This window comes from Oxyura jamaicensis, chromosome 2 (genome assembly GCF_011077185.1).
Source record: "Oxyura jamaicensis isolate SHBP4307 breed ruddy duck chromosome 2, BPBGC_Ojam_1.0, whole genome shotgun sequence".
NCBI classification, from domain to species: domain Eukaryota; kingdom Metazoa; phylum Chordata; class Aves; order Anseriformes; family Anatidae; genus Oxyura; species Oxyura jamaicensis.
Genome location: NC_048894.1, coordinates 94,253,025 through 94,262,549, shown reverse-complemented (window position 1 = coordinate 94,262,549; position 9,525 = coordinate 94,253,025). Strand labels below are relative to the sequence as shown.

The 9,525-nt window shown below is 36.1% G+C and overlaps 1 protein-coding gene and 1 long non-coding RNA gene across 3 annotated transcripts in view; both read right to left on the bottom strand.

Annotated features, from left to right (window-relative positions):
* The window catches only part of GABBR2 (gamma-aminobutyric acid type B receptor subunit 2), a 483,887-nt gene that overhangs the window by 403,195 nt on the left and 71,167 nt on the right, over positions 1-9,525 (bottom strand). The gene's annotated exons all lie outside the window — the stretch shown is intronic.
* LOC118162118 lies at positions 3,114-9,174 on the bottom strand. 2 transcript variants are annotated; one of them, XR_004748295.1, is made up of 2 exons: positions 9,139-9,174; positions 3,114-3,553 (listed from the first exon to the last, which is right to left on the bottom strand). It is a non-coding gene; the product is annotated as an uncharacterized LOC118162118 (long non-coding RNA). The 2 variants fall into 2 exon arrangements; XR_004748296.1 differs by lacking the exon at positions 3,114-3,553 and adding an exon at positions 8,480-8,985 and having other exon boundaries at positions 9,139-9,160.

Genomic DNA, 9,525 nt, shown 5'->3' with positions numbered 1-9,525 from the left:
TTTTTTTTTTTTTTTTTTTTTTTTTTTTTTTTTTTGCATCTTTCCTTGCTGTTTAGTTTCCTTTAGCTGAAGAAAAGCTGCAAATCAAAACCACAGCACTATTCCATACAAAGCCCATGGGTGGCATATGTTCCAAAACACAGGTGCTGATGCTTACACAAAGCATATAAGCAAAACATCGGTACAAAAAGAATTCACTGGAATTAGGTCTGTAGGGACTGATCTTCAACCACTATCAATTCCCTGATATCCCAGCAAAGTAAGCTAACACTAATAGTTTCTTCTACCATTTAACCAGCCTAAACATCTTTAATTCAGTGAAAGATCATGCTTCATAACTGGCACTACTACTGCAGTGTCTGTTATCTTCTTTTATGTCAATATTTCTCAGCCTATTCTGTAGCTAGATCATAACTGCTCATGAAATGCGTTTCAGTATTGGAGCTACATATATATACATAAAAGACCACTCACTTCTCTTGATATAGTAAGAAAAATATCTACTTCTTGAGTACTTCAGGAAATGAATAGATTTTTCTTGACCAATAATTTCTCCTTAGAATTTAAGCTTTAAAAAAGGCCATTACATTTATAACTTCAGGTGAAAATAATGAGAGTATGGGATACTTTACATTAAAACTTCAGTATATAGTATCCATTAAAAACTGTTTAAATTTTTGTGTTTCAAAAATGCAATTGACTGCTTTCATGGCGCTATAGTACATACATTGCTACAGCAGCAGATAGACACTTTCTCTTTAGAAGGCAAGAAAATTGCGCAATAGCAGAAATATAACTCTCTCATGACACAGAACTGCATGCCACGCTGGCTGTTGCTAATTAAATGAGGAAGTAAAGAACTGCTTCTTCTAACACTAATCCACAATAAATATTTGGCCTTTTTAGCCATATTTGTGTGTCAAATTTTAAAGAGCATAGCTATTTGCACTCTATCAATGTGAGAAATTTCTTCAAGTAAAATGTGGCCCTTTACTGTTGTCAAAAAATCTATTAAAAAAAAAAATCACAATATTTGTCACAATCCTATAAATATAATTCATTAAGTCATTTAGCTTATGATAGATGTTGTACAAAATGAAGATACAGTATTACAATATGCTGAAGTTGCTGGTCAGCGTTTTGCAAAATGTTGTACTGATTAAAATGCCATACATTAATTATACATTAATGTTTTGAGCAGGCCTACACATCAATTCCTTAATTCTTAAAAATCAAGGACAGAAGCAATGCAGTGTTTAAGACTGTGTGCACTCCTCACCCTTAACAGAATGGAGTCCTTCCCAGACTCCATGCTGTTCTCTGAACTGTGCTGGGAAACACAGGACATTTTTGCCCCCACAATTATCTGTCCCAAAGGGCTGTCCCAAACATATTTGTCACAGTTGTATTTTGGACTTTCAAAGTCAAATAGAGGACAAGATAACGTCTGTCATCTTCCAAAGGCCTCCTAGTTCCTTTTCCTATTGCTGTGCTGACCTTTCCACCCAGCCGCTCCCCCTTCCACCCTTGTGGTGCCTCAAAATCGTTGTGTGGCTCTTCAACGTATGGCTTGGACACTTGGCTCTGTAGCTGTCAAGGATGTGCAACACAGCTGAAGTAGGTTAATGATATATCAGATGTGGAAGGCAAATTATAATCTCAACTAGATTTCAGTGAAAGGGATAGATGATCTCTGTTGTTTCTCATCACAACATTGCTCTGAACTTACCTTATCACCAAGTAGATGCACTGACCTCTGGGTACTCATTCAGTATGACTTGAAGGAAGCCACATAAATGCAACTCTGAATGAAAGCTTTAGTCTCTTCACACACAAGAAATAACCCTCTTTCTAATAAAAGGAAAAGATACACTTTGTCACTGAAATTGATATCATTAAGTGAGTCATAACTACATTGCCATTATCTACATTTACCTGAACAAGTTATTTCTATTTTTAAACAGCAACATGAACCTCAGTTCCTCAAAGATAGGTGGAGATAGACCACTGCAAAGGTTAGAAAAATTGGGTAAGAAATGAACAAAAATCTCTTTTTTTTCATGCTCTATTTTGCAGTTTGTTGTAATTGTGTCTCGTCTCCTTGAATTTAGAGCAACGGTTATGTCTATGCTTAAGCCTGTAGGCCTACAGAAAAGCTGGGGAGGGACTCCCACTGGGTCAGTGCCCAACACTTCTTATTTTTGTTTCTCTGTCTTTTCTTTATTTTATATCTTTTTTGTATCCTCTGTGTTTATTGTCCCACTGCAATCCTCAGTCCACACTGCTCCATTCCTATACGCTCATCCTTGTTCTAATTATCCAACAGAAGTTATCTTGACCTTAGTAATGCATACTAACAACCCTTTTTTCACTTAAAAATGTGCGAAACCTCTCCTCACCAAACTATCAAATTTTCTTTTATGTATGGACTAAAGGATGATTCAGTTTTGTTTTGGAATTGTTGGGCTAGAAGCTTGCTTTTGGTTTTGCCATGCAGTTTACATGTTAAAAAATAAAAATAAAAAATGAGCATATACTTCTGATGTTGGTCATCTAACGGCATAAATCTCTCATGTAACTTCAGATTATTCTTATTTTTCAGGAAGGAATATTAGACACGGAATCTAGGTAATGAAACAGCAGACTGAGGGCTATAGCTAGTTACCAGAATAAATTTCTTAAAGCTGAATCACAGTGTCTTCAGAATGAGATTCAAAGAAGTTTTCTCCTATTGTTATGGTTTGTTACAAAAAAAAAAACAAAACAAAACAAAAGAATACTTTTCACTTATAATCGTAAAGATTAGAGTTTTATTTAGCAAAAATTGTTTTGTTAATTTTCACCTTTTATTTTCATCTTGTACTGTATTACTGTACAAGATAACACAATTAAACAGCTTTATTATAGTCAAGATGCAATTTATTTTTTTTTTTCAACATCTTCCTAATAAGATTAGGATCACCTCATTACTCATTTGGATTAAAACACCTTGATTTAAAAAACTGAAAAATGCTATAACAAAAGACCACAGCCATGCCAATGAATTGGCTTTAGGCAACAAAATGGAAAAAGGATAGAGTTCTTTTCTACATTAAAACTAGTGGCCAGTTAAAAACTGACAAACGTACAAAAGGACAAGATAATTAACACCTATTAGTTCTCTTTTTGGTCTCTTAATTACAACATTCTTCCTCATGCTGGCATACTATTAAGAGTCATTTTGTTCCTGCAGTAAGTTAGAAATCTAATGCGGTATTCCTTACTAGTGTCATTTATAACTGGAAACACTACTGATATGAAAAAGACTCAGGTCAGTCACTCACAGAGTTAGTATGTAAAACTACACATTCACAGAAGAAAATGCCTTTGCAATCTAAAAAATAACTGAAATAAGTAATCAATCTAAGGATTTTCACATGGTAGAAACGAGGAATTCGTAGTGAGACCTCAAATCTTAATCACAAATCTTCAGAAGAAATTTGAGATTTTTGTTACCTCTTCATCTCCAGATTGGACTATATGAGAGGACCTTGACCTTCAATAAATTGGGGTCCTATATGTTATGAAAAAAAATATGTCACAATCTGTGAATATGCACCAAAATACCAGAAACTGAAACTAGCAGTAATTTTTAGGAATGCAGACTTAACATTTCTAAAGCACATTCCTTTCCCTGTTCCTACAGTCATCATCTGCAATCTGCATGTCTCTGGTTCCACACAAAACACACTCAGTATCTATCTTTCTTCCTCCATCTGCCTCTTGCTCCAGTTTCCTAGTTCCTCTATCTATCAAGTTTATGTTCTGAGCAATGGGAATTCTAATTTCTTGAAGACGTGTTAGCAAGATATACAGTACCAGTACAGGTACTTAATGAGGTAGACACCAAGAGCATTAAACACATTAAATAACAGATACAGGATACATAAATATTAAGCTTTCATAGAATTATCATTTAGGTCAGAAAATACCTTCATGGTCATCACATCAACCAGTCCTACTGAGTCCCATCACTAAAACACGTCTCTTAGTGCAACATTTACAGGGCTATGGGGACTCCACCACTTCCCTGTTCCAACACTTAACCACCTTCTCCATGAATAAATCCTTCCACATATACAATCTAAACTTCCCTTAGCACAACCTGAGACCTCCCCACATCCTGTCACCTGAGAAAAGAGACCAACACCCTCCTTGCTGCAACCTCCTTTCCAGTACTTGTAGTGAGCAATTAAGTCTCTCCCCTCAGAATCCGTTTCTCTAGTCAGCCAGTCATCCACCAGTCACTCTTCATAAGCCTTGTTTTCTGGTCCCATCAACTGGTTTTTTGGTCTTCTCTGCACATGCTCAAGCAACTCAACATCCTTCGCATTGTGAGAGGCCAAAACTGAACACATTATTTGAGATGCAGTATCACCAGTACTACGTACAAAGGGACAATCACTTTCCTAGTCTTGCTGGCCACACTATTTCTAATCCACTTTCCAGCTACTCTTCCCAAGCTCATCTCTCTGCAAGTACCCATGATCCGAGTGTAGGACCTGGAACATAGCTTTGTTGAATGTCAAGCAACAGGCTAAATTGGTGGGCTGAGTCCAATTTGCATCCTTCTGCAAAGCCTTCTGACTCATAAGCAGATCAACAGTCCTATCTAACTTGGTACCATCTGCAAATTTACTGAGGGTGTATCCAATCCCCTCATCCAGATCATTGATAAAAATATTAGACAAAACCGGACCCAATACTGAGCCCTGGGGAATGCCACTGATAACTGGCTGCCAACCAGATTGAACTCCATTCACTGTGACTGAATCCAGCCATCCAGCTAGTTCTTTACTCAGTGAACTGTACACCTGACTAGATATTAGGACTAGACATTCTGCTGGTTATAGCTGCATTGACAGATCTACATTTGTCCCTATTAGTAAGTTAAGTTATACCACAGAGTTTAAAGCTGACCTTAGAACTTTGACTTTTGTAAATAATTATTCCTATTGGCATATACTACCATTCTTATAGTTGTACAAGAAATCTGGTATTTCCTTCTCCCCTCTACATCCTAGATGAGTGCAACAAAGCCAAAATTGCATAGGAAAGATCCTAAGTGAGAAATTTTATACTCCTATTATTTTGAAGAAGGAAGTGAGCCAAGGGGACAGATTATCCAGGCAAGTAACTCTTTTGGAACTGATGGTCAGGATTCTCCTGCTTTGAAGGCAAACACATGCCCTGCAGCAAAGTGCTGCACTGCATACTAGCAAACTAGTTTTAATCCGTTTAGTTTGGACAGTAACAGTCTGTCTTGCACAGCCTTGCCTTTGTGCTGCAATTGTGCATAGTGGCTCAGTAGTTTGTGCTTTTTGCCCCAGAGCTTTGCTTGCATCCAGGCTAACTATATAAATGTGCTCAGACTAGGCTTAATGGAATGAAAACACTTCTGACTACAGCAGATGCAATAACTATATTATGATCTAGCCAAAAGCTAATAATTGGACTATATAACATGGTTGCATATATTACATATGTGGGTGAACAGCAATTTTCTTAGTCTGCAGAATCGACAGAGAAACGCAATAGCAAAGACATGGGATGTTATCTCCATTCAGGCACCAACACCCACACAACACTTTTTTATAGGTGACTTCAGGGTCTCCTTTTGTGCCTTGAAGCTTAAGACTATCCAAGTTGCTGATGTCATGCACAGAGAGGCAGACATTGCTTGTTTGTTTTGGAAGTTGTTTCTAAAGGTGTGAGAGAAATTTTACATATCAGTTAGATTTTCTTCTATGGGGTTACAACATGGTTAACAGGCCCACTTTGCAGAAAGAAATACTGTGTACTTTCAGCAATTACAATAATTCTATGTCAATATATATTTAGCCACGTTTCTCCAGCTTAGGATTTTCTTAAACATAAAGAAACACAGTGAGAAAGGATGAAAGTGAGTTGGGGTTGCTTTGGGTTTGATTTTTCCTCTTTTACCATCTTGCTGTGGACACTGGTGAGGCTCCTGCTAGCGCTCCACCATGCAAGACCAGCACCAGCCTTGGACTAGACAAAAGAGTGGAGAAAAAGCATGACTTCATCCTCCTTACCTTGGTGCTATACACATCAGAAGCTTGCACTTAGACAATAGCAGAGATAACCTTTTTATGCTACCAACCCCCTGACTCCTATATATTTCATCTTCCAGGATTTGTTGCCTGATCTTTCTCATCCACTTTGAGAGGGGGGAATTACTTGGGCAAATGCATCACTGGAAGTATCTGTCAGGTTATATATGACTGTGCTGTGATTAATTAGCTTGGGGCAATTTCAAAACATGAATTAAGAGTGAGTGAAATAGCAGCTGTTAATAATTTTTGCAGTGTTACCTGTGCTATGTATGTGTTGATACAGTTACTGTGCATATCTAAGGTTAGGTTTTCACACCATTTTGGGGCTAAGTTTGAGTTATGAAGGTAACAAACATTTCAAAAAAGTTAAAAATCCATTTTTCTTACTATTCAGTTAGCTTGTTTTGGCAGAAGGCAGGGAAGTCATTTCTGGTTTTGTGAACTAAATTTATTATTTTCCTAAGGTGATGTACAGTTCTTTATCTGTTCTACATACAGAAATTCAGTGTTGTGATCGTGTATTTCTTGCTGATTTTCCACCATACCACGTAATATAAAGTACATGAAAGTTTCCTTAAAAAATTAACAGCTGTTAATTAACTTATTGCAGTAGTATACATACTCTCTAGCATGTTACAACTTTAAGAACTAAAATAATAAAACACTAACATTTAATAGAGCTTGTTCATACACCTACAGTGTGTATGTGTACAAACAAGAAAAGAGAAATATAAAATGAACTTTGGAGCTCACAGTCTGGAAACAGAGAGAAAAATATTTTAATTTAACAATTAATCACATTTAGGTATGAAAACATTAAGTAAAATTTTAAAACTTATTGAAGTGCTTCCAGGCATAGATGGTAACCCAAGGAATACTATGTGCATCTTGAATCACCACATTCAGAAATATATAATTAATTCATAGTACAACAGATGCAGAGAAAGGCTTCTAAAATAATAATGGGAATGGATAGCTTATCTTACGGGAAGGCTATATGAGCCTGACTTATTTATCCCATGTGATAAAAGGTGGAGAATGTTGTCCTGTTTCTTTTCTAGAACCACAATGATGTAATTCAATGATAATAGGAATGTAAAATCCTGTTAATTTTTGTTTCCACGTTATGTTTAGAGCATTCTGAATATCCCACCTTTGAACTGAATATGTTTAGGTCACTTTGTAACCCCAAAGATAGGAAAGCACCTCTCCTTTTAAACAGCCATTCAGATTTTGAACATCCCGAAATATCTATCAGAGTATATATATTTATCAGTCAGATCAGACCTAGACTTGTATGTGAAGAGTGTGACACTTTCCAACATGGTGACAAAACACCTGAGTCATATTAAGCTGAAACCTAAAGTCAAGGACAGTTTAGATAGATTAATATGCCTGACATGAGAGGGCATGAAATGGAAGACTGAGACAGAGAAGATAAGACTAGAATTTAATTTTGTATATTTACAATACTAAAATGCTATATAAAAGCTAAAATTTAAACTATTTAATTTTACAGCATCACATATTGGAACACTGTGTCTATTACCTGGAAAAGCAATTTGTATATTTAAGTACTTGTGTGAGTCAAACACAGATTTAAACAGAATTCTTTCTTCCCAAAGAGAATAAGTACAATATACAGTAAATGAGAAAACTACTTAATACTCTCAGCCCCCCCCTTCAGTAACAAGTGTCAGTATTACTAATTGATAAATTTTAGTGTATGTTTTCCATTTGAAGATCATATAGATGAATTAGATATGTATAGTATAAACATGTATTTTTACACTTATGGAAACATTTCTATGGCAGCTCTAATGAGATGTGTTCTTATGGACTCTGTGCAATTGGCTTGAGGGAGGGAATATTTTTCTTATCTCGTCTTCTGGTAATAGTCTACTTCTAGAAACATCTCATTTACAAAAGCAGTTATAATCACAGAGGACTGGTTGGCTGAACAGACATGCTGTGGTTATGTAGTAAATATTACTCCTACAAAGTGAGCTAATATTTATGAATGATTTCAGAAGGATATGTAAAAACAGGGACCCTTTCCCTAACCCTTTGTCCTAGGGAATAATATATGTGAGTTCTCTATCACAAAGCAGCTTCATAGAAACATTTGTTAATGAAATATCGACACTGTAATTCTTGCAGAAGCAAACTCACATTCTGTTTTACCTGATCCACATCTGATATCAGCTCCTTATGCATACCAAAAACAAAAAATAAAACAAACAATCAAAAAAAAAAACTTAAAATATTTCATAATCATATCAGAATATAGCGGTAGTTAAAGTCACAGAAACAGTTCCTCTCACTAGAAAATTCATTAAAAAAATCCCTGCAGTTGTCATAGCTTTTGGTTTAATGAATTGGTTCTTTTCTTCTTGTTTTCTTTAATTTAAATTCCTGCATGAGATACATAATAAAATGGAGACAGTTAGATATTCTACTGCTACGTTAAGGTTAAGAAATTAATATGCAAATACAGAATTTCAAATTGCTTTAGAGACCACACAAGCAGACAAAATTTATTAATATGAAAGGAAGTCAGCCCTAGTGAAAAACTCATGCAGTTCCACTGACATTCTTAATAAATGTGTATTTTTAGAACTGCGTCTATACCACTTCTGTTAACACTTTGGGATCCATACAGTAGTTCTGCCCTATCAACAGTTTTAAGTGGTTTTCCTTTTCAGGAAGTACCCTGAGCTGGTAGTTGTGACACTTCCTCTTGCTTTACTGAGGGAACAACTTAAAATTTACCGCTACTTCAATATGATTGATTTTCATTTTAGTGTTGTTTCCCCCTCCTCCACATTGCTTCCATTGCTGTTCACAAAATTGCATTTTGTGCTGACAACTGAAAATTGAAACGTGAAATTAAGAAGTAATCAATGTGATCTCAGAATAAGCAAGGTCAGAATCCTGCCCTAAGGAGCAGTCCCTAATAGAGGTGTTAGCACAGACTCTCCCCTAGACCAAAGGAGTTACATGTGGGGAGGGTTTATCTTACCTATAGCAATAAACCACAATGAGAACAAGTTTATTTTTAATACTCAGACATTGAATTCTAAAGCTGAAAAAAAAAAAAAAAAAAAAAAAAAAAGATACATCTTGCTCTTCCCTTATTTCTTCAGTGACTTCCTAACTGTACTAGTTGTTTTCAGCCTACCCATAGAAATTCACCCTCTCCTAATCCATCATCCCCTTTCACAACCCCCCACCTTTCTGAAGTCCCAGAAGCTTACTTTAAGTTTGATGAAATTAATGACCAAATACGAGGAATATCCAGATTAGAGCTTTTGATTTTGTCAGGTGAGATGGTATCATGAGCTCAGTTATCCACTGAGCAGTCGGCGCACAGGTGCTGACTAGCCACATGCAAGCCCCACATTAGACA